Source organism: Ambystoma mexicanum, chromosome 1p, assembly GCF_040938575.1.
Source record: "Ambystoma mexicanum isolate Mex_15411 chromosome 1p, UKY_AmexF1_1, whole genome shotgun sequence".
Lineage (NCBI taxonomy): Eukaryota > Metazoa > Chordata > Amphibia > Caudata > Ambystomatidae > Ambystoma > Ambystoma mexicanum.
Genome location: NC_090921.1, coordinates 1255468417 through 1255492489, shown reverse-complemented (window position 1 = coordinate 1255492489; position 24073 = coordinate 1255468417). Strand labels below are relative to the sequence as shown.

The following is a 24073-nucleotide window of genomic DNA, read 5'->3' as shown; positions in this document are numbered from 1 at the left end:
CTTTTAAGGGCATGGCTGCCACCAAAGCCATAATGAGGCCCTTTTTGTCTTAATCTTCACACCTTTTTTTAGATTTAGAATTTTAGATTGCTTTTTATCGTGTTTTTAATACAACAAATAGTCCTTGATCCATCAAAGTGTGATTTCATTCATATGAATCACGATGGGCTCAAGCGGTTCAGGGGGCGTCATTATGAGTTTGGCGGTGTAGGAAAAATGTGGTGCTAATGGAATTACAACCACCTTTACTGCACCACCAAATTCTAATTTTTGAGATAATGTCGAGAAAACCCTCCAGCCAGGTGCTGTGATTTTTTTCACTTTAATGCCAAGTAATTAAGGATTTACCACAGACAGAATTACTTCCCAAGAGAAATGCTTTAAATCCACATGGGAGTTGTATTTATCTCATGATATGATATGTCATTATAACACGCTTATATAAAAGTGTTTCAAGGTGCGACAAGACAAGGTAGGGAAGACAGGGGGTGACAAGACAAACAATCTTACTAGGACTTGTGTCCTTCAGATCATGCAAGTGTGACAGTGCAAAGTGCAGGGGGGAAGAGAGAGGGGGAAGTGCCAGCGGGAGGGAGGTGGGAAGTGCAATGAAGGAGCCTGGTACCCAGTGAGGCTCTGAGGGTAGCCAGGAAACCAGTCAGCGCAGTTGACAGGTAGGTCAGCAGGGAAGGGAGCGAGAGAAAGCAGAGGAGGAAACGAAGGCCTTGAGTTGCTGCCAGAACCTCAGGTGGTCTGGCTCAGGGAGACCATTCCATTGGGAGGCACCTGCAGAGGAGTGAGATCTACCCCCGCTCTCTGCCTGGAGGAGCATCCAACCCTTAGAGAGTTGTGTGGTAGCTGAGCAAAGAACCAGGGCTCTGGAGACAGTGAGCTTCTGGGGGAAAGTGAGAAAAGGAAGAATACCTCTGAGGAGGTGCCGCTGGTAGGCCTTCTTGGCAAGGCCCATGATGTGAGGAGAGAAGGAGAGAGTGCAGTTGAAGATGACATCATGGTTTATTGTCTGACACGAAGGTGAAGAAAGAGGGCCCCAAGAGGGTGGCCAGAGTGGGAAAGGGAAAGCAGGAACAGGGGTCCAATGAGAAGGCTCTCCATCTTACTGGCATTAAGGCAGAGATCATTAGAGGCACACCAATCATGAATCGTGGATAGACAGGAATGAGCGAGAGAGGAGAGGAGGCTGAGGGGGAGCCTGAAAGAGAGCTGAGTGTCATCCGCATAACACTGAAAAGTAGAGGAGAAGGTAGAGATGGGGTGGGCCAAAGGGGCCAAGTAGACATTGAAGAGTCAGGGTGAGAGGATAGAGCCCCGGGGAACACAACATGAGGAGGAAGAGGTGGTGGAGAGAACGGATCCAAGTTGAACCTGGGAGGGCCGGTCCAGAAGGAAGGAGGTCAATCACATAAGGGCCTGATCTATGATGCCCAGGTTTTCATGGAGTCGATTGATCAGGATGGCGTGATTGACTGTGTCAAAAGCAGAGGTAATGTAAAGGAGAAGGAGGAAAAAAGGAAGGCTTGACTCTAGATGAGGGAGCAGATCTTCATGGGTGTTCAGGAGAGCAGTTTCTGTGCCTCTGACGGCTTTGAAGACAGACTGATGTCGTGGAGGCAACCAACAGATTTGGTTTGGAGAGTAAGCTACGAGATAGCCAGCTGTTCCAGGAGTTTGCCCATGAAAGGAGGGATAGAGATCAGGTCGTAGTTTGCTGGGCAGGTAGGATCTGCCAAAGGCTTTTTAAAAAGGTCGGTGCACAATGGAGTGCTTGAGGAGAGAGGGGAAGGATCCAGTGGTGAGAGAGTGATTGCAGAAATCAGCCAAGGCTAGAGTGAGGGTTTCAATGTGGTCCTTGTTTGTGCTGGGGGAGCAGTGGAGCACCTGTTTGGATGACACTTTCATAGATCGGACTTGTCTAGAAATGTCCTCAGGTGTTGTCAGAGAGAAAGAGGAGAAAGGAGGAGGAGAGGGAGAGGCGACCAGGCGGGGCCGCTAGAGGTAGAGGGAGAGGAGGAGGAGAAGAAGAGAGAGAGAGGGCAGGAGGTCCTGACTTTTAGTCGTGAAGTGAGAAGGCAGAGCCGTACAGAGAGCTTGCGAGGGAACAGGAGAGGTGGAGACTGCAGAAGGATTGGCCAGCTCCTTGCAGATTTTAAAGAGTTTGGCCATGTTGTTAGAGGCAGTAGAGATGCAGGGTTGGATGTGGACTCTCTTCTTGGACAGGACAAAGAGTCTGTATTGCCTTTGAAGCAGGTTGCAGGCCAGTTTGTCAGAGGATGCGCCCAAAGCCCTCCAATTGATCTCAGCCACCATGCACTTGCGTTTCAGACTGGCAAGGTCGAAGTCATACCAAGAATTGCACTTGGAGGTAGGCTTCAGACGGATTCTCATGGCAGGGGCAAGGATGGCCAGAATGTTGGAGATAGAAAGATGCAGGTTAGAGAGGGCTGTGTCAGAGTGTGAGTCAGCTGCAGGAGTAGGAGGAGCTGATAAAGTAGAGGCAAAGGCATCCACTGACACACACTTAACCGAGAAGGTAGGTGGCAGTGCTTGGGGGGCGTGGCTTGAGGGACAGAGGGTTTCAGATGAGAGGAAAGCAGGAAGTGGTCGGTGCAAGAGAGAGGAGTGGTTAAGATGTTAGAGAGGGGGAAATGAGAACATCCAAGGTGTGTCCGGCAGAGTGTGTCGGCCCAGAGGGTAGAATGGAGAGGGAGAGAGTGTGGCAGAGGTTTTCGGAAGAGCCCAGAGGAGGTATTAGAAGCATTCAGGTGGATGTTGAGGTCCTAGAGGAGGAGAAGTTGAGAGGTAAAGGCAAGGATAGAAGAGGAGAGGTCAGCCCATTCTGAGAGGTAGAGGGCAACCTGTCCAGGTGGCCTGTACATGGTGGCCATAGTCAGAGAGAGGCCAGGAGAGATAGCGAGCCTGCATACCAGGCATTCAAATGAGGGGTAAGCCTGGGTAGGAATGACAGAAGCAGGGACACACTCCAGAAAGATGGCAGCTACTCCACCTCTGGGTTGGTAGATTCTGGGCTTGGAGAGGATCTTGTAGTCATCAAGGAGGAGAGTGTCAAAACTCATGACAGAGATGGCCGTGAACCATGTTTCGGTGAGGGCGAAGACATCCAGATCAAGTTTTTCAAAGAGGTGGCAGATGTCAGAGGAGTGTTTGACAGCAGAGCAGGAGTTAATAGTAGCGACATGGAGCAGGTTGCCAAACATGAAAGACTTCCCTGATGGGGGTATAGGCATGAGGTACACCCAGCAGAAGTGGTAGAGAGGCCCGAGAGTGGGCAGAGGTGGACACAGGAGGTCGCATAGTAGCCAGAAAGGAGGAGGAGGAGGAAGGTGTCAGAGAGGCAGCAGAAGAAGGAGGTGGCAGAGGGGCCAGAGAGGTGATAGTAGGAGTAGCAGGAGAAGGAAGGAAGTTGATGAAACAAGGTGACGCCTTTTGAAAAGAAAGAGATTGGGCTGAGGGCCCTGGACCAAGATGATGCAATTCAGATAGACATTAATGATGGTCTTGGATGAGTGAACGTTGGACTGTGGGTCCTCCCACCATGTACCACTATTAAAAGGAGAGGAAGATATGGAAGAGAGAGCCAAGGCCATATGAGGGGTCCATAGATCTAGTGATGAAAGTCAAAAAGGATGTCGGTGAGAGTCTGTTTGAAGGAGGCACTAATATAGGTATCAGCAATAGGGAGGCCTGGGTTGGAGACCAGGATATCCCACTTGAACTTTCTCCTTCCAGACTTAGTAAGAGGGATAGGGTAGGAGATAGAGTAGCAGTTAGAGAAGATTGAAGAAATGAAAAGCACCATAGAGGCTGCAAAGGGAAAAAAGAAGGATGAGGGGGCAAGAAAGAGAAGAGAGAATGCACAGCCCAGAGCCGCCAGCGCAGGATGTGTTGGGGGGTGGGTGTCACACAATACAAAACACAACAGGGGAGCAGACAGGTGACACACAACAGAACAATGGAACCCCAGCAGGGTGGGGACAAAGCGAGTGGGAGAGAGCCTAATGGGACACAGTTCAGAGCATAACAGATACCACAATGTACAAACCACCTAGATTCGACTTTCCTAAATGGAGCGCAAAAGGCCTAGTTTTAAACACAGCAGCAATACACAACCACGCAGGTTCGACTTTCCTAAAAGGAGAGACAAAGGCCTAGCTATAAACACAGCAGCAATGCAAAACCACCCAGATTCGACATTCCTAAAAGGAGCGAAAAAGGCTGATTTATAAACACAGCAGCAATGCAAAACCACCCAGATTCGACTGTCTAAAAAAGAGGGAAAAAGACATACTTTTAAACACAGCAGCAATGCAAATGCTACTCTCCAGGTGAAATGAGAAGGGTGTTTAAGCAAGAACAAATAGTGGGCGGTGCAGCTGGTGGTGAGATAAGTGAAGTAGGTATAATTTGAGGGGTGGCTCAATTAGTGGAGTTCAGTGAAAATGCCACCCCCCCCCCCTTGCAACTGCACCTATTTGGTTCGTAGCAGCAGGGTGAAGGGTGCAGGCTCCTTGCTTACCTGGCTGACACCAGCAGACACCATCTGGAGCTACTTGACTGGAGCTGGCCTTAGCCTCTGAGTCCTTGGCCGTAGGGAGCTGCCCTGGATGACACAGATAGACAGGGCCTAGTAGCCAATGGGGTGCGGGTCAGGAAAACAGGGAGGGAGCAACACATACAGAAGAAACACTCATGCACAAAGACGAGTGCAAAGTGCTTCACACAAATGAAAGGATTCCAGAAAAACAAAACGAATTACCAGCCCAGGCAGATGGAGAAAAAATTTGCCTCACCTCTGCGCCCACGGTGGAAGTCATGAATGGGGACTAACACTGTGTTATCACCACTCATATTATGAGGCTCATTACGAGTTTGGTGATATCTCAGCGGTAAATCCACCAAGATACCACCAAACTGTAATACCATTACCGCCATTTGGTCCAGCGGTATTATCGCTGGATTACAAGTGGGGTGGCGGTGTTAGTCCCCATTTATTTGGCGTTCATATGACTCTATGGGGGATTTTGGCGGTGATACTACCAAAGTGGCTGATTTCTGCCAGAAAGGTGGCAGATTTACCTCCAGCTCTTAGCTGAGGGCGAATCCTGCTAATTTCCAGCAAAATCGTAGTTGGGTGGTGCAGTAATGCAGTAGTAAATGGTATTACTGCTGCATTTTACCTGCAGCACCCAACTCGAAATGAGGCAATAGTATGGAACATTTAATACCAGAATGAGTGACGTTAATGGTAAACAGTTTCTGCAAATACTGCCAAAGTCGAAATGAGAACACATAGGGCCTCATTACACGGAAGGCGGTAAGGGTTAACGGTCACCGGTAATGGTACCGGTGACCGTTAACCCTTACCGCCTTACTACGAGGTCTATTTGCGGGTAGGTCCTTTAACTCCTGCTGTTTAGCAGGTGTTAAAAACCAACCCGCAAAGGGACCAGGGTGCTAATTACGCTACCGCAATTTGCGGCACCGTAGTTAGCGCCTTCCCCATTCCCATAGAGCCCTATGGGGCAAAAATGGGAATGGGGAAGGGCAATGGGGGAAGGGGGAATTACCGCCACGCCAACCTTGGAATAGGGCGGTAATTCCCATTTCCACCAAGGCGGTGACGGCATTTTACTGGCATGGACCAAGGTGCTAGTAGCACCTTGGTCCTCTGCCTACCGTGTAATGAGGCCCATATTCATTAATCAGGTCAATCTGCAAAATTATCAAGATTTATGTCAACTCAAAATTTAAACAAAATCAGCAATTTACACAATCCAAAAATGTTCTACTTGTGGTGGCCAAAAGCCTTGCAGCAAATAAGGGGAGGGACACAGACTGCTGGTAAATGAAGCTTCTTGTATTAAATTGCAAATGCACAGCATGCAGAGGGATCAGCAGGGAGCACAGCATGCAAGTGTTCAGGCAGTTTGACACACAAAGCTCTCTCTAGAGCCCCCACCCTGGAGTGCCGGTTTACATAGCATATCCTAGGCAAACACTAATATGTTTCAGTACTTTCACAATGGGGGTGTTACTTGGCACAATATTGCAGACATGTGGCAAGAACTGTCAACATCTCACTTGTGACCTTGTGATGCAGCCCTGTGGGGACATTGTGTTGTATTATGGATAAGCAGCATTCGTAAAACCCCTACGGTTATCTCCCATATATATGGCTAATGCTATACTTGTAGAGAATAAGTGGACAAGACATTCTGATGTGTTATCTGCCACAGGAGGGGTGTTGGGCATGTCCGGGGTGCTGCTTGTAGAGCAGGCAGAGGGAGGCAGAGGGAGGTGACATGGAGGGGCTGAGGCCTAACTATATGGGAGAGCCTAAAGCATACCATAGCATAGCATTACATTGCCTAACATAGCACAGCATGGCTTAACATAGCATGGCCTCGCATAACATAGTAATCCTGCATAACATAGTATAGCATAGCAATCCTGCATAACACAACATAACATAACATTGAATAGCAATCCTGCAACATCATACTGTTTTATCTTTAGTTCTCCTAAGATCAAAAGCAAGCACTACATTTCTTTAACAATTCATTCAGAGCAGGGAACATCATATAACATAATAACCACATTCTCAATCTCTCTTTGAATACCTGGATTATTTTTCTCTCTGAGGTGATGGGGATGCTTAGACCACCCCCTTCATTTGCAGGGCAACCTTTTGTGTTTTAAGTGAGGGCCAAATAAGTAATTGTAACCCCATCTGCTTGGTTTTAGCAACATTTTCAGGAAGTTTTCAATTAACTTTTTTGTGTATTTCAAATTGGACGTCTACCAACTGGCTGGGATTAAACCAAGAGGAAACCAAATTACTGATGATCTGCCAACCTCTCTGCACTAGAGGAAAATAACCATGTCCGAGGAAGTCATGCTCCATTCAGTTGTTCAATGATGTGAAATCACTTGTGATTTTGGACTCCTCTCTGTACATGGGGCTTCAAATTATTAGCATCCTTAGTGTAACAAACTACCATCTTATCATCTTCAGGCTAATAAGACCTCTCTTGTCGAATTGCCACTGTGCCTCTTTGCACGGGCTATTGTAGGCTCCATACTTTACTATTGAAGTAACCTCTGTGGAGGCTCTACGAAGCAAGCGACCCAACACTTGAACATGTCTCCTTATTTCGTATTTTAAAATATATGTCCACATGGTGAGATGAATGCAAAGTCCCTTTTTTATTTTTTTCACTCCTTAAGGCTTGAATATAGAAGCAATTGTCAACACGTGTTTCACGAGAAATCAGGTGCTTTTTCAAAGTCTTACATGATCTAAGGGAAAATAAAAGAAAGCAAGAGGGCAGAAACTTCAATAATGTTCCATGTTTACACATATACACATATTTTCAGTGAAATAAAACTTTAGTTAAGAAGCAGCTAAGTTGAATACGTTTAGTGCAACACAACCCTTGAAATGGAATGAGAAACCTGAAGTTGAAGGGACGTTAGGGTGATGATTTAATCCAACAATCCCCTGAACTATGGCAGTGGTTGGAAACTACACCACCTTAACTATGAGCCCCCATCGCGTAGCCCACAAGCACACTGATGACATCACCGATGATGTGGCGTACGTGCATGTGTGGCTTAAGTGTGTGTGGTGTAAGGTTGTGTGTCCTAACATCACATGCCACACAAGCATGTGGCGTAAGAGCTTGTGGTGTGCAGTTGCATGGTCCACAGGCTCTTGATATAAGGGAATGTGTTGTGTCATCACATGTTATGAGTGTGTGTTGCCTGAGTACATGGCATAAGAGTATGTGCTATAAGAGCATGCCTCCCAAAAGTTTGTGGTGTAAAAGTGTATGGTGTAAACGTGTGTATTTTATTGTGTTGTATTTAGTTATTTTTTTATAGCGCTCTTTCCCTGTTTGTTTGGCCTCAATGTGCTTTTTTCCTAGCTGGGATGCCCTCAGTGACCGTAGTCAATGTGTCAAGGAATGTTCTAGAAGTTTTTAGTTTTAGGAGATGTGTGTGTGCATTTTTTCCGGTCTAGGGCTTGGGTGGCTGACTAGGCTCGACTAAGCAGCCCAATGGTCCAGGCATGTGGGAGGGTGCTGATGAAGATTGCGATAAAGAGCTATTGTTGAGAGATTCGGTGTGTGTCCGGCTATGCTGAATATCCTTTCATGGGTAGTCGGTGTATGCTAGTGGCAGAGGTGTTGAGGTATGTCTGGTGTTTCAGTGTGTACGGTAATGTGCACTGCTAGACCGGAAAGCATACCCGTAGCTGCATTCTATGGTGCCTGGTTGCTTGGTTGTGCCTGCGTCTTGTGTCCTCAGATGTGGTGTAGGTATATGCACCGGAGGTCTTTTGGGGATATATGTACTGTGGTCTTTGGAGTTGTTTGGCTTCTGCGATCTCTGTTCTGAGCGGATGGGGTGGTCTCTTCATTCATGGTCTTTCTTGTGAAGAAGGGTCCTAGGATGCACCTGGCGTGGGTAGGTACATTGCGTTTTGCCTTAGTGATGGGTGTGGGCTACCCTGGGATAATTATCTCATTGTTCGTGGTCCCTCTTGTGGGCGGGTCTGGTGGGGAGGGGGCACATTGAGAATGTTGCAGGAGTGCTACAGCAAAGGCTGCTAGCGTACCTGGAATACTTGTTGGGTGGGAGTGTTGTTATGGGTGGAATTATAGTGTTTCAGGTATGCCATAACGAAGGCTGCTGGCATACCTGGAGTACTAGTCAGGTGCAAGTGTTGTTGTGCATGTGGTGATGGTGTGTCAGGAGAAACCGCTGCGAGAGCTACAGGCCCCTTCATCGATGTGGGGAGTTTGTTCAGTGGTGTATTCTCGGTATCCAGTCATTCCATCGAATGACAATGCATCTAAGAGCAAACCATCACATTTCTTTCATCGAAATATCATTCCATAGAATGGCCATTTCGTTGAATAAAATTCAATGGATCCATCAAAATGTAAAGTTATGATTAGGGGTTAGAGTAGGGTTAGGGTTGTGTTAGGGTTAGGGTTGGGGCTAGGGTTAGCTTAAGGGTTACATTAGGGTTAGGGTTGGGGGTTGGGGTTGGGGCTAGGGTTAGCTTATGGTTACATTAGGGTTAGGGTTGGGGCTAGGTTTAATTTAAGGTTACATTAGGATTTGGGTTAGGGCTGGGGCTAGGGTTAGATTAAGGGTTACATTAGGTTTAGGGTTAGGGTTGGGGCTAGAGTTAGCTTAATTGTTACATTAGGTTTAGGGTTGGGGGTTAGGGTTGGGGCTAGGGTTAGATTAAGGGTTACTTTAGGGTTAGGGTTAGGGTTGGTGTTAGGGTTAACTAAGGGTTACATTAGGGTTAAAGGTAGGGCTAGGGTTAGGGAAGGGTTAGGGTTTATACTTAAAAATGTCACACAGAACTGGCCAGTGCTGAAAATTCAGCACTGGACAGCACCATGTAACGTTTTAAAGTTACAAAAAAAGCATGGAAATGCTACTTTTTACATGTAAAAGTGCATTTCCATTGAAACCAGTCCATGTATATTGTCGATGGACTGGTTTAGATGGAATTGCACTTTTACATGTAAAATATATGTTTGTATTAGATGCTTTAGTTTGTCGACCGTTTATTTTCGGTGCTATGACTATAAACCATATTCTCGGGGTGCCATGGGTCAGGTGAGTATTGGGAAAATCCAGGTTTTAAGGGCCTTCCTGAATTTCATGTGGTTTTCAGTGTTGCGGGTGTGCAGTGGTAAGGAATTCCAGATGATTGGTGCTTGGATGGAGAAGGAGGAACCACCAAGCCTCTTGGAGCTGTGGGCTGGGATCACTAGACAAAATGCTGTACGAGATCTGAGGTTCCTGGAGGATTGGTAGGGGACAATTTTGTCTCAGAGGAATTCTGGGCCAATCGGCAGTCATTGGAGGAATCTCAGGGTAGGGCTGATGTTGTCTCTCGCTGGCAGGTTAATGAGCAGGCGTGCTGCGCGTTTTCGATTCTTTGGAGTTTCCTTAGTTGGAAGGCCGGGGCTCCTAGGTAGAGGCAGTTTGCATAGTCTAAGCGGGACAGGATAATGGAATTAATGGCTGAAAAATGGTGGGCATAGGTGAGGTAGGGGAAAATCCGCCTTAGAATCCTTAGGTGGTAGAAGCAGGTTTTGGATACTCTGGCGTGTGGTGAAAGAGTATGTGGCATTGGATTATGTGGGGTAGGAGAGCACATGACATACGTGTGTGTGTGTATGTCTGTGGAATAAAAGAGGGCGGAGTAAGAGTGTGTATAGTGTGCGTGGCAAATTAGTATTGGGCACAAGTGTGACATAGGAGCAAGTCGCAGAAGAGTGTGATGTAAAAAGGTGTAATGTAAGAGTGCAAAGTTTGTGTGTGGCATGAGGATGCATCTGGGTGATAGGTTTCACTGTGACTATATGGTGCACCTTCATACATACACGACTCTCTGGAATGTGCACTGCACACAGTTTTCCGATAGCCTCTGCTCATGTTCTGGATAGTAGGGTGGATTGTTGCCATTTGGTTTTTCTTTTGTTATGATTCCTTCAAATACATTTCTCTTCTTGACTCTTTATGAGTGCAGGAAGAAGATCTTGGGGTTTTGGAATACATTGTGAAAGGACGAGTATGGACAGCATGTATACCGACTTAGTCAAGTATATTGGCCGCCCTGGCGTAGACAGCTTCCTTCTCTGGGGAACGCTGGGGTCCTTTGGCAGGGAAGTTTGTTGGGGCCAGGGGGCGCCCCAAAGGGGACTTGAGCAGTAAACAGAAGGCAGATGTAGCTTGATATAAGGCTTCGACGTCTATGAAAAATGATGGCTCTGACTACAGCTTTCTATGTATGTCATTACTCAGATAGATGGCCATGCCATGCACTTGCATGTGTGAAGCCATTCATCAAGTTGCACACAATGCACACGATATGTCGGGGACATTTCTGATGACCTACGTCATTTCCTAGCTGGTGAGAGATTCATTGCAATGCATTGTTATATGCATTGCCACATACGCCATGCTGCCAGTGTGCACAGTCCCTCTGATGTCCAGATGTGTAAGACTGGCGCCATCAGCTGAGCCTGCATATGCTGGGATGCCATTACTCATCATGGGCTTGGAGATGTCCCCGGGGACACCATCTGCCAGCGCATAAGAAAGAGTTTCTTGAGAGAAAAGGCCATCTTGGTGTAGGCCGTTAGTTCTGTTATATCGTGACTTCGCATTCAAATATTGTTTGCGATGATTCCTTTTCCTACTTGCTCTGTGTATTGTTTTTCCAAGTAAATATTGCGACGGCTGCAAAGCCGTTCTGAAAACATATTCAATATATTGTGTGTTGTTTGCATGTCACCTACACACTCTTCCAAACGTGCGTGCGCGCGTGTGTGTGCGAGCGCGCGTGCGTGTGTGTGTGTGGTGTCAGTGGCGTGTCCAGACTCGTTTGACTGGGGTGGCCCAAGTGGGGCACTTACTTATACAGGGGTGGCATGAAGTACGAGCACACAAACACAATACACACAAACATACACACAGGGGTGGCAGAGGTTTTGGCCTTGACAACTCCCATGATCCCCCACCACAGACTGCTGACTGGAGCTGATGGGAGTTGTAGGGCAAAGACCTGGAGGACGGCAGCTTTTCTACCACTGTTTCACGATTTGTCAGTGATTGGCTAAGAATGTCACTGACAGCCTTTGAGTCTAATGTCTTTTTAATGCCATTGAGTGTCAGTAACTTGGAATCTGCCAGTGAGTTTCATCCGTGCGTGCTTGTCAGAAATTGACTCACTGAGATAAGAATGGAGAGGGGAGGGGAAGAAGGGAAGGAGCAGGGGAGTTTAGAGAAGACAGAAAAGGATGCAGATTGGAACGAGAGAACACAGGAAAGCAAGTGGGGAGTGGGAAGATAGATGGAGAAAGAAGGGGATCCAGTGGAGAGAGGGAAAGAGAGTTGTCAGTGGACAAGTGAGGACATTATTGAGGAAGAGGGAGGGAGCAATGGTGAAAGGAGCTAAATAGTAAAGACACAAAGGGACAGAGAATGAGGGCCAACCATTCAAAATAAACTATGTGTGTGCATATTGTTCACACTACACAAAACAAAAAGATGTGTTTGCAGTGCCTCCCTGTCAGCCTATTGAAAAATAGCGAAGTTCAAATCTGAGAATGTCAGGACCTAGTCCACCCTGACATCACATGCATAATGGTATCAGGGTTGAGTTTCATTGGCCCTTCATTACGTTCGGATGCTCTGTCTTGGCCTAGTTTTCCTTTGGTGTTCTTGGTGTCACTCAGCTCCCTCTCATCATCTCTCTCTCTCTCTCTCTCTCTTTCTCTCTCTCTCTCTCTCTCTCTCTCTCTCTCTGTCTCTCCATTTGACTCTTTCTCGCTACTTATATTTTTTTTTATGTTCATTAGCTTACAGCGTAATTTATAAGGAAGGATAAGCACCCGAGCAGGAATACCAATGGCCTTTTTTCTAAGGATTAGTCCTCTCTCTCTGTCTCCCCTTAAGCGTGTACTTACCAGGGGGCTAGTGGGTCAGGTTATCCCTGTGATGGAGGTCACAGTTACATTCTTTGGGCTTCTCTCCCACACCTGCACACTATAGCACGTGTTCATCCAGATGCTCAGTTTCTCCATGCAGGCCTTTGTGCCTTTTCATGTTTCACCTGCTGAATTAACCAGTCTCTTTGTGGCTAGTGACTTTTGAATGTGATGGGCCATAGGATGTCCCCCCACCCCTCCCGAAAAAGCCTGTGAGAGCAAACAGCATTGTGACTGTAAACCACAATTGATGCCTCTTCTTACAAAATATGCCAGCATTCTCGCTGAAAAGCATATTGCCATTCCTGTGCTCAAAATATATCCTAGCATAGTCACTGTAAAGAACATGTTCACAATGCTTGTGTGCTCTCCTCATCTACACATAACGATGATAATAATAATGTGTGTTCTTATTGTGAAAGGCTCAGCAACCTCATCCTGTCAGGAGGGGGTAGGGATCCCTCTCATCCCAGGGTAGGAGTCATACAAGGGTGGAATACAGAGCGAGCCCTGCCTCACAGGGGGAAAGTGGCATTTGGGAGGGCCCCTGTCCCTGCTCCTTCTGTTGGTGCCCGCATGCATGGGCAGAGGACCACTGTCAGTCAACCCATCCCTGCCTTGCATGATGCTGCCCCGTTTCTTTCTGTTTTTTGTAGGGGACGCCAAGTGACAACATTCCTAGCAGTGGAAAGATGAGAGAATAGCCCAAGAGGGGCTCCAGGGAGTTGCTGCATGTCCACATACCCCAACCAGCAGCACAGGGGAGGCAAGCCACTATGCAAGGCAACTAAAGAGACTCAACTGAATATCACCAGGAAACCCTCAATGTCCATCAGAGACAATATGTTCACTTGAAATGGGGCCACGTAATGGCTCCACATCCAGTCTGAAAATCCTGGGTGCAAAGAATGCCCTCCCATGGACTTGAACATTAACACTTACAGCAGCAGGCCCCCATTGACAAATCTAGGTAGACCTTTACACACTAAATAGAGGGGTGGGGCTTGGACGCCCTTCTGTCTTTTGTCAATTGCTACACTTCCCCTGGGGATAGAATTAAGCGCTGGTCCAGGGAACCAACGATGGAAGGGGGAAGCGGGGATACAGGATACCCAGGAAGTAGGAAGTGGAGGGTTGTTGGGGTGAGTTCAGAGAAGGTGGAGGCAGACAGAGAGACCAGACAGAAGAATGACCATGTAGAGCAGCTTGCATTGTGAGATTTTGATTGGTGAAATAATGTGGTTCTTGGTTTGAGTATGTGTGCAAGGTATGTCAGCGGAGTGGGTAGGGGAGAGTAAGGAATGAGTGAGTAGGTGACTGATGGAAGAAAAGGAGAGTGACTGGTTGAGAAGGTGTGGGCAAAGTATCAAAGTGAAGAGGGGAGAAGTGGTGTAGTGGTGAGGGAAGTAGTCGTAGTGAGGAGAGGGCAGTAATACTAGTTGTAGTAGTGTGGCGGAGGGAGAGGAGAGTGGTACTAGTGTTGAGCGGAAGGAAGTAGTGTAGAGGGGAGAGAGCAAGGAAGTAAGATCAGAGGGTGGAGGTAGACAGTAAAGCGAAGAACATTGGAGCGACCGAGGATAGTGTATCAGGGGAAGGAAGGAGAGAAGGTGGGTGTCGTAGGAGGGAGGAGAGTAGGAGGAGAAAAGGGAGAGTGACAGAAGAATGACATGGGGAGAGGCACAGGAGAGCATGGAAGGATACGATCAGATGGGGCCAGAGTGTCTGTTAAGTTACATCACCTTGGGAAATCTTGGGACTCCCTGGGTTGTTCCCTGAAGGAGGTTGGATGGATCAGACATTTGCATTTAGGTCATCCCCTTGAGTAAGGCAGTGTTTTATCTAGTAAGGATTACCAATCTCTTGTGGGAGCCTGGAGTTGAGGAATGCCTGGGCTTGGGAGAAATGGCCTGCAGCAGTCGAAAGCTGTATGGACACTAGTGAGCCTGTTTACAAAACAAACAATCCAAACCCTTAAACTGCCTTCTGGAGTTTGTGTCTTTGTGAGGCCATCTGTGACCTGATATAGCACTGCATTCTGGATTTCTCCAGCTTCTAAGTGCTGGAATAACAGGTGGTATTGTTGCCCCATTTGAATAGTACTCAATCTTCCAGTTAGAAGCCCAAGCGAAGCGAGGGCTTTAACATAGCCTGGGGCATTACCTTCTGTGGTAATCCACCCGCCAAGGGGGGTTTATTGCTATTAGTATCCGGGCACGTTGTACTGGGATACTTATATGTTTTGTTTCCAGTGCAGAAACTGTGTGTTTGCCGTTTCTCAACTTGAGAAAAAACTACAAAACAAGATGGTCACCATGGATTGGGGAGAAGGGAACTACACGTAGTCCCTTCATCCTTTCCATGGTGGCCATTGCCATGTCAGTATTGCCCGGGGAACACTAGTGTTCCCAGTGCCAGCAGGGAAAAAGGGAGCACCAGGTAAGCAGGGCCAGCTAAATATGTTGAAAAAGGGGTTGGGATTGAGGGAAGGTAATGGGGGAAGGGAGCGCCGTTACCTCAGACTTGTCAGGAGAAGATGGCAGCCTCCAGCTCTGAGGAGGCTCAGAGTGGGGGTTTAACCATGCTTTAAAGCCCCCATTCTGAACCCTCCAGTGGGGTTGGTCCTCAGAATGCATCTTGACAGGTACCATTATGTATCCAGTCATTGTACTGAAAAAATAACAGAGTAGTACGTTTTACCGAAGTAAAAAATACTGAAAAAATGCTAAACATTTTAAATAAATAAATACATCTATGTAGTGGGGTAAGGGGTTAAAATGGGCGGGGATGGAGTTAAAAGGGTATGAAAACAGAGTACCCACAAATGAAAAACAAATAAAAATGTCTGTATTTTTTTGGTCGTTTTTACCTCGGTAAAACTTACCACTCTGAATTCTACTTCGGTAAAATCACATATAACCGTACCATTCAAACCAACAATACAGTTCAAATCATTATACTTGGCGCACAAGGCAGTGCACGGTGCCAAGCCACTCTTTTTGGCCAATAAGCTGTCATGGACGTTATACCAGCAGAATTCACCCATTAACTAATAACGTCTGGTCGACTGCATGATTTTTCAGGACAAATGGGACACAGGTCGGAGCCAGGCATACAATAGGGGTTTTGGAAATAGGTTATAGCTGAGGAGATTGAGTGGACAAAAAGACTGGGGAGAATGAGGAACCAAACTGGCATTATGCTAGGTATTGTGTAAAGTTGGAGTATACTGGTTTGCTAAGGGTAGTTCTACTGGCATGTTATGATGGGGACAGAGGATAGTGTGATATCTTTGTTTTCAAGGTAGAGGTGTACTGGGGCTTACCGAAGACAACCTTCGACTGTGCTAGGATTGAGACATTTGAGAAACTAGGACTATGTTAGAATGCTCAAAATGGGAATATGGAAGTGGACTCAGGTGATTTAAACCGGGATTATCAAACTGGGAGTGTTCTGGCAATCATTTATTCCCCAATGGTATCAGCAGAGATGTGTTATACTTACTAGAAATTGCGATTTTCTCAAACTAATTTACAACGTATTTACTTTCACTTGCTCTGCAGATGTTTACTGAAGTTTGAAGACTTTTATAACCTACAACAAAGACACTTTCTCCTGATGAAGAGTTGATCCTAAAACGCGTAGAGCTCACAATATGTTCTTTCACCATTATATTGATTACTATGTTCTGTTGATTAAATTGATGATACAAATCATGACACAGCTGTGATAATTATCATTCAGATAACAAATGCAGCAAGAAGATGTCATTTAACAGATGGTCTCCTGCAATGAATTATTCACTGCCCTAGCTCAGTTTTGATGGTGTGCTGGGGCCGGGAGTGTCCAGCACTTAATGAGACTTTTTTGTTTGGGTTTGAGTAATAGCTTTCGGTGCCAGAGTTGTAATTTTCTTCCCTTCACACTAAATCTCTGAATAATGCTTCACAATAACCTACGAGACATGCTTAGTCTAGTCAAATAGGTGTGCGTTCCACAGTGACTTGTTAGTGTTCTGGGAATGTCACAGATTTTACTGGGAGTATTTGGGGCTTTCACACTGACATTATACTGAGTTTAGTTAACTGACACTGTACTAGGATTTTGAAAACTAATAATAAACAGGACTTGGATCAAGTTGGACTATACTCAGATGCAGGCAGAGAGAATATACTGGTATTTTGCTAACTCAGATTATCCTCTGACATTATTTGATGCCATGTGCCACATGTATTAATTCTGGAACATTAAGGGGTATCAGATTTGCAGGTGACTTAATCAGAGGCAGACAGCTATTCCTAATGTGGGCAACGTATGACGCAAGTTCCCGGCAGATGACGCAACCAGTGGGCAAATTTTACGGAGCATTTACAATGTTTTGTAAGATGACATGCTTTCTGCTTTGGATGACATCTCATACTTGCATTTTTTTTTGTTATTTCTCTTGTTTGATTGTTATGTTTTTCGCAGCCCTTCAATATAATACTGTCAAATAGATTTACAATATTGCTGGTCAGGGGCAGACAGAGGGATGTTGCTGGCCTCGCCTGTGTTTTACCTACCTAGAAGTATCCTGGATGGTGGGACATGGGTGGCTCATACAATGTGCGTGCAAACGTGATTATCCTTCTTGGAGGGGCGTGGGGAAAGACCGGGATCCAATCCTCTATGATTTGTTTAACCTAAGGGATAGGTCTGCTGCCTTAAACCTGAATATGCTTGGTCTGTGTTATCTCAGCAAAGGCTTTTCTGTTTAAATCCTTGACCCTTTTCTTTGGCCATCAGTTCCCCTTAAAAGCTCTACAATATTCCCTGAAGAAAGATAAACTAACTTAAAATGTTACTCAAGAGTTTTGACTCTACAATAATTTCGTTAGACAATTGCGAAAGTTACACCAGAATCTGCTTTCCCAATCTTTCTTCAATGTATGCGTTTCCCCCATTGCAGCATGTCTTCTTTCCCTATGCCACCCTTCTCTGTCTAAGCGTGGACATTGCAGTGCTATGTCAATGGGCTGTATATCTTCAACGTCTAAAGCCTTTCCCCCATTTTCAGTTTTGAACGTCAGGTCAAGCCACTTTTTTATTGTATTTGAGAGTTGTTCTATTTGTGTTTCCATCCATGTATTTGTCAGGAAAGAGAAATGTATTTACCGTGGGTACGTAGTTTGCGTCTTACTTCCAGAGATGGTCCAATTGCACATGTTCTGTCTGAAGTATCCCTAAAATTAGAAGTATGGATTCTGGGGATCGGTTTCAAGCCGAGATATATTACTCGAAATGGCACCAGACTGGAGACCACATACGTGCTTATCTTCGCCCTGGTGCATTGCCGGGATTTACGTAAATATTTGACCCGCTGAAATGAATGCCCTTGTAATGGTGTTAGTTCACCAGTACAAATGTGGTCTAAATGTGGCCTGTACTCAGCACACACAGCTCTATTGGTGCCAGGGCTAACGACAGTGGATCTGTGCTCATTGTGCAGTGCCAGCTGTGGTAGTAAGAAGACAGCCACATTTGAAGATTGTTCTGCTATAATGACCATCGTCAACAACTTTATTGCACTGGCACTAAGACTAAAAATGATTGGGTCATTTCCTGCCCCTGTTATCGGTGATGTTTGTGTGCCCCAATGCAATGCCCAGAGATAAGCGATGGCAACGCCCCCACCCAGGCCTGTTTTCGATTGGGTTCCTCGCTGGTCCGAGTGGTGTGGCTCTGGTAGGAGCAACTCTCCACACACAGCCTGCAAGCAAATGCAAGAGACTGCATGAAGGGGCCTTATCTAAAAAAACAGTGCCTACCACAGGCTGCTCTTTTGCTCCATCTCCAGGACAGACCTTGTGGGAAGCATTGCCCTGTCCTCGTGCCAGGCCTGGCACCAGAAGCTAAACGCTACTGAGAGAAAACAATCAGGGTTCAGCCAAAATGATTGAAATGATCACAGTTGAAACTGTCAGTGATCTAACAATGGGGGATTGTATAAACTGAAAATGACATGATAAGTGAGACCTTCCAACCAAAATGAAACTGAACACCAAACAACCTACCTTCTCATCAACTCCATTTCCAAGTATAGTTCTGCAATCTGTAAAATCCTCATGGAGAGCAGGTCGAACCTCCTCTTCATCACAGAGCTATGGCTGAGGGAAGATTATGCGCCTGTCCGTCCTACATGAGGCAATTCCACCATCCATCGAGGTGGTTTTCAACAAGCGGTAGGCAAGAAGGCCGACTGGATTACCATTTTCTGCAAGGAATACATTCAAGGATACTGCTGTCGAATCTGAAGACAGAATGCAAATTCCTCTTGCCTCAATGCACCATCACCCTGGCTCAGAGTTGAGGAGCGGATACAATTTAAAACTCTCACTCTGGTGCACAAGTGCCTATATGGCAAAGCCCCAGGCTATCTAAAGAAAAGACTAGTCCCCTGCGCTCCTCACAGATGGCTGCGATCGGAAGGTAAGGGCCTTCTGGTCGTTCCCAAATTCAGACTGAAATCCGATCTGGGCAGGTCCTTTGTGTTCTTGGCCCCACAACAGTGGAACAACCTGCCAGAGGCTCAGAGAACAGAAAACAATCATTTGACGTCATAAGACACACATTTTTCAATAAGAAATGTACTCTTTTCATGCTAGCACAGGGTTAGGAATGGGTGAGGCCCTGTCTCTCACTATACTTGTTCGTATTGTCCAAGCGCCCTGATGTCTGCGGGCTACCAGCGATATATAAACAGAAATACATACATACATACATACCCCCATAAACTCCACTCCCGTTCATGCTGATCTAGGGGTCCCTGTAAAGCAATCTCACGTGTTTAGACATGTTCCCTGAAACAGTGACTCACATCTCTGTGTGCAGAGATCACCTAACCATTCTGGGCCATTTAAATGTCTGGCTGGAAATGAAAGTACAGCAAACCCCTAGCCCAGGTGCCCATTTTCATCCCTTTTCTTTTGTTTATTGGTTAATAAAAGAGAACAATTTTATCTTTAAGATTTTACACATTGAACGAGATGTCTCTGAAAATTCATCTCCATAAGAGAAAGACAAAGAAAAGAAAAAGAAAAAATAAGGTAAATGTAACAACAACAAATAATAAGTTAGCTTGCAGCAGAAAGAAAAGAACGAAGAAGAACACAGAGTTAACATACATAGACAGGTACGTGTTTCCCTTTGGAAACAATGCAATTAAAAATCAGCAATCATATTTAAAACTCTAAGAAAGGTTACAACCGCTGTGACTACAGAAGTGGTAGAACCAGACACAGTAGCTCAAGACCACTACCAGTATTTGTATGACGAAACTTTCTAAACACATTCATTCTCCCTACTTGGAGGGCACTGCAATAGAGTAACAGGTGTGTTAATGTGTCACGTGGTTCCCATGCTTGGCAAAATCCACAGGCCAACAACTCCTCTTTAACGAGACCATATTAAAATAACATTACCTTTGTGTTGAGTAGATTCCACCGAAACCGCAAAAAAAGTTGCAGAGTCTTCCTGTCAGAGTAGATTGACAGAAAAGGTGCATGCAGCCCCTGCTTTCTGTGGTCTCCCTAAAATGGATCATGGTGAGGTATTGGTGGAATTCATCCACAGTAGAGACCCAGTCGAGATCATATAATGCTGGTTGGATTACCAATAAGATCTTTCGTTTTACAACCAATTTTGGCCATTAAGGCCAAGAATAGTTATTCCAATTCTGTCATGGTCCCAGGGCCCTTTTCTTTTACCCACATAGCACTTTAAGGTCCTCAAACAATGATTCTTTGGTTGGAACAAGAGTTTTCTTGTATATTGTATACCAAGAAGACCTCGACCTCAAACAGCTTGTAAGAGGACCCACCCACACTGGCAGACATACATACACTGGATGGGCTATTCTGTAATGGCAAACTCATAACAGTAGCTCCACCAAGGGAGACCACCTTGACGTGCAATTCAAGGGTTTCACTTGTAACGGTTTTGTAACACGGCACACTCCAGCCAGGGACTCCTTCCCCTAACAATGAATGTGGCGCACAATAAAAACACTTTTTATCTTTAATCAGCCATGGAATCTTTTGTTTGAGTATTCCGCCAACTCATCTCACACCCATCTTCACAAACACCCTGTGTCACAGTGGACGAGATACCAGGGCGGTATGTATCAATATGATATTTATTCATTTCATGGTTCAATGAAAAATAAAAGCAAAATCAAACAATTGGACAATAGCCCCCAAGGTTGTGGTAGTACAAATGCAAAGATTCCAACAACACAGTTAGCTCAAAATCCCCACAATTCACATGGATCTTTAATGGCAAACAGGAAAAATGATTTTGGAGCAATGGATAGCATTAAAGTTAAGCACTCCACCTGCAACACTCACCCCCAAACATTTGCTAACTAAATTCTTTTTGGATGGAGAGCAGTGGCAAGGAGTCAGGATAAAGAGGGAAAATGTGATTTATAATTCAGCCCACCACCCCAAGATGGGAGGCCAAAAAAGAAAATGAAAACCTGATTTATGAGCCAAACAGCATAATCAGATTTCACTTACTCGCACAGCATCTTACAACTGCGGTGGGACTGCTAGGAAGGAAATTTGTGTTGCTACACTCGGGAGATAAGGAAGCTTACAGACTACTATACATGGCATCAAGGCAACATGAACACATGGTAAGAAAATCGCTTTTGGGAAAAAAGACAAATGCAAAAAGGAAACACACGCGACAGAATGGAAATTAGTTTTTACACTGGACTTTTGGCTGTCAAAATCGGAAATCGGTTTTCATTACAAGGAACAGAGGCACATAACAGATAGGATTCTGACAGAAAGGGATGGTTCTCAATGGGACTACGGTTTGGGTTTTTCTATGGGACAGACACAAATCGGAATTTGTGGGAACGCAAAAAGTACACAGGCAAATTCGTTTTTTGTTACACAAAGACGAATTCTGTTGCGGCTATATTTTAATGACTATGGTTATTAAAGAAAGACACTTGGCACGAGGTGGTTAATTTCGAAGGTCAACCAACTCACACTGTGAATCTCTTTATAGGGGAAATAATTGAATTACTGCAAAATGATACAAAGGACTTATACAGAAAACTGAAAGACTTATAAAAGGAATACACTAACTTACACAGGCTAATATAGATACATCTATGGAAAGCTGAATGGATTATATTGGGACTTTGAATGGGATTTTCAATGGGGTGCAAGAGTCAAAAGAGTGGTATACGCAATTTGGGACTTGGGTTATTTGCTACTTACAATGCAAGCTTGGGTTTGGGATTCTGGAAAGCCAGCGAGGTCTCTGGTCACTCTGTACAGCCAGGCCAAGGGATCTGGTCACTCTGGACAGCTAGGCCAAGGGATATGGTCATTGCACTCTGCTGGATGGGATTCTGACAGCTATTCCAAGGTCTGGTCACTGCGCTATTCTAGATGGGGTCAGCTAGGGAAGGTCTGGTCTCTGCACTCTCTTGGATGGGATCAGCTGCCTCCTCTCCTTTCTCCCTGGATTCTTGTGTGTGCCTCGATCTGGAATCTGTGTATCTTGCTGTAGATGGATGGATGAATGGATGGCTTATCTGGAACCGGATTAGAATCCGTTGTGTCTCTCTGTGTCCCCCTTATTTAACTAAAATGACATAACCTATTTTACAATCTGGGGGGTGAGTACTCTGGAATTATTCCTATCCTGGGATAGGATAGCCTACCAGTACTCTCTCCTCGCCCTGGGCCAATTGGTTCAGTGGAAAGGGAATACTTTGTGTGTTTGTATTTATGACCTTTCTTTGTCCCTCAAGTCTGCTTTTTAGCAAAAATTAGTTCGGACCAGGAGGATCCAGGGTCCGACTCCCTGCTAAGACAGCAGGTAAGCATGAACCAACATGTGTTTACACACTCTATCCCAACAGGCCATCCCCACCCTCTCTGGTCCCCCCGTGTTGTTCCCTTGTGCACCCCCCCTTCCTGCACACAAGAGTCTGTCTTGATACATTCTGGTTTCACCATCACCATCTTGTGGCCAATGCTGAATTTTACTTTTATGGACTTCATTGATTCACGGTGCGTCACCCTTTCCCAACTCTCATGCTAGACTTCCTTTGCATCTTGTACTCATGGTGGCCCTGAACCATGCTATTCCATCTTCATCTTGTATCCTGGCTTGCAACATTGTGGGTCTCATTACATGGTAGGCGGTAAGGGTTTACAGGTAACGGTATTTTACTGGTACCGGTAAATCATTACCGCCTTACTACGAGGTCCCTTTGCGGGTTGGGGAATTTACGCCTGCTTTTTGCAGGCGTTAAAAACCAACCCGTAAAAGGACCCAGGGAGCTAATTACGGTACCTCAATTTGCGGTGCCGTAATTAGCGCCTTCCCCATTCCCATTATGCCCTATGGGGCAAAAATGAGAATGGGGAAGGGCAATGTTGGAAGGGGGAATTACCTCCCCGCCAACCTTGGAATGGGGCGGTAATTCTCCTTTCCACCAAGGCGGTGCCGGTATTTTACCGGCATGAACCATGGCGCCTACCGTGTAATGAGGCCCTATGTGTTACTATTGACTTCTGCAATTGTATTCGCTCTCCTCTCTTGCTTCTCCACTCTTTTTGACTGCTTACTCTCTGTTCTCTCCTCCACTCCGCTCCCTCTTCCTTTTCCTATCTCCTCCCCTCCTCCCCCTACTTTCCTCTATGCACTTACTCTATCAGAATTGTCCCGTGCTATGATAGCAACCTCGTCTGTCGCTCTATCCCCTTACTGTTCCCCCACTCCCTCCAGCACTATCTGAAATGTTGTCAGGCCTAGTACGATAGTCACTTGTTTTGTTCCTCCCCTCCCTTTCTGCACCCCTCTCCCTCACCTTTTGTTTTCCTGCGGCTCTACCAGAAATGTAGTCAGGCCTAGTATGGTAGTCACCTGTCTGTTTCCATTTCCTTCCCACTCTCCCCCTCCCTTATCTATGTCTTAGCACTTGCACTATCTGAAATGTCGTCGGGCTGAGTTCGATAGTTAATTTCACATCCTTACTGTTCATGGCCTGTAAGAATGTCGTTGTATTTTCCCTTGTTCCCTTCCTTGCCTTGAAGCACTTTGAAACACATTGTGTATAGGTGCTATATAAATAAACTATCATATCATAGATCAAAACTTAAAACTTATACTAGCCACTGCCATAAAAAGTAGATATGCAGATTCAATGGGTCACTGGCAATTGGGCAATCTGAGCGCCGGCTCTGTGTGTGGTCGCATCACCCTTTGGCACATTTTTGCCCTTTTACGAAATGCATAGTATAAAAAATTCTGCCAATGACTACACATGCTCATAATTACATCTTGCATCTTTCCACCTAGTTTCATATTTGTCCCATTTATAATGCAACCAGAAATGTGTCTTTGCTGGCCATTTCAGTTCACCAAATGCTAGAAACATGCACTTGGTCTCTTTATATTTGTCTAAAAATCACATGGAAAACTAGCATAATCTAAAATTACGACTTATT

At 45.6% G+C, this 24073-nt stretch overlaps 1 protein-coding gene across 4 annotated transcripts in view; it reads left to right on the top strand.

The window, feature by feature from the left end:
* Positions 1 to 24073, top strand: part of LOC138452691 (leucine-rich repeat-containing protein 4B-like) — a 1036288-nt gene that overhangs the window by 610786 nt on the left and 401429 nt on the right. The gene's annotated exons all lie outside the window — the stretch shown is intronic.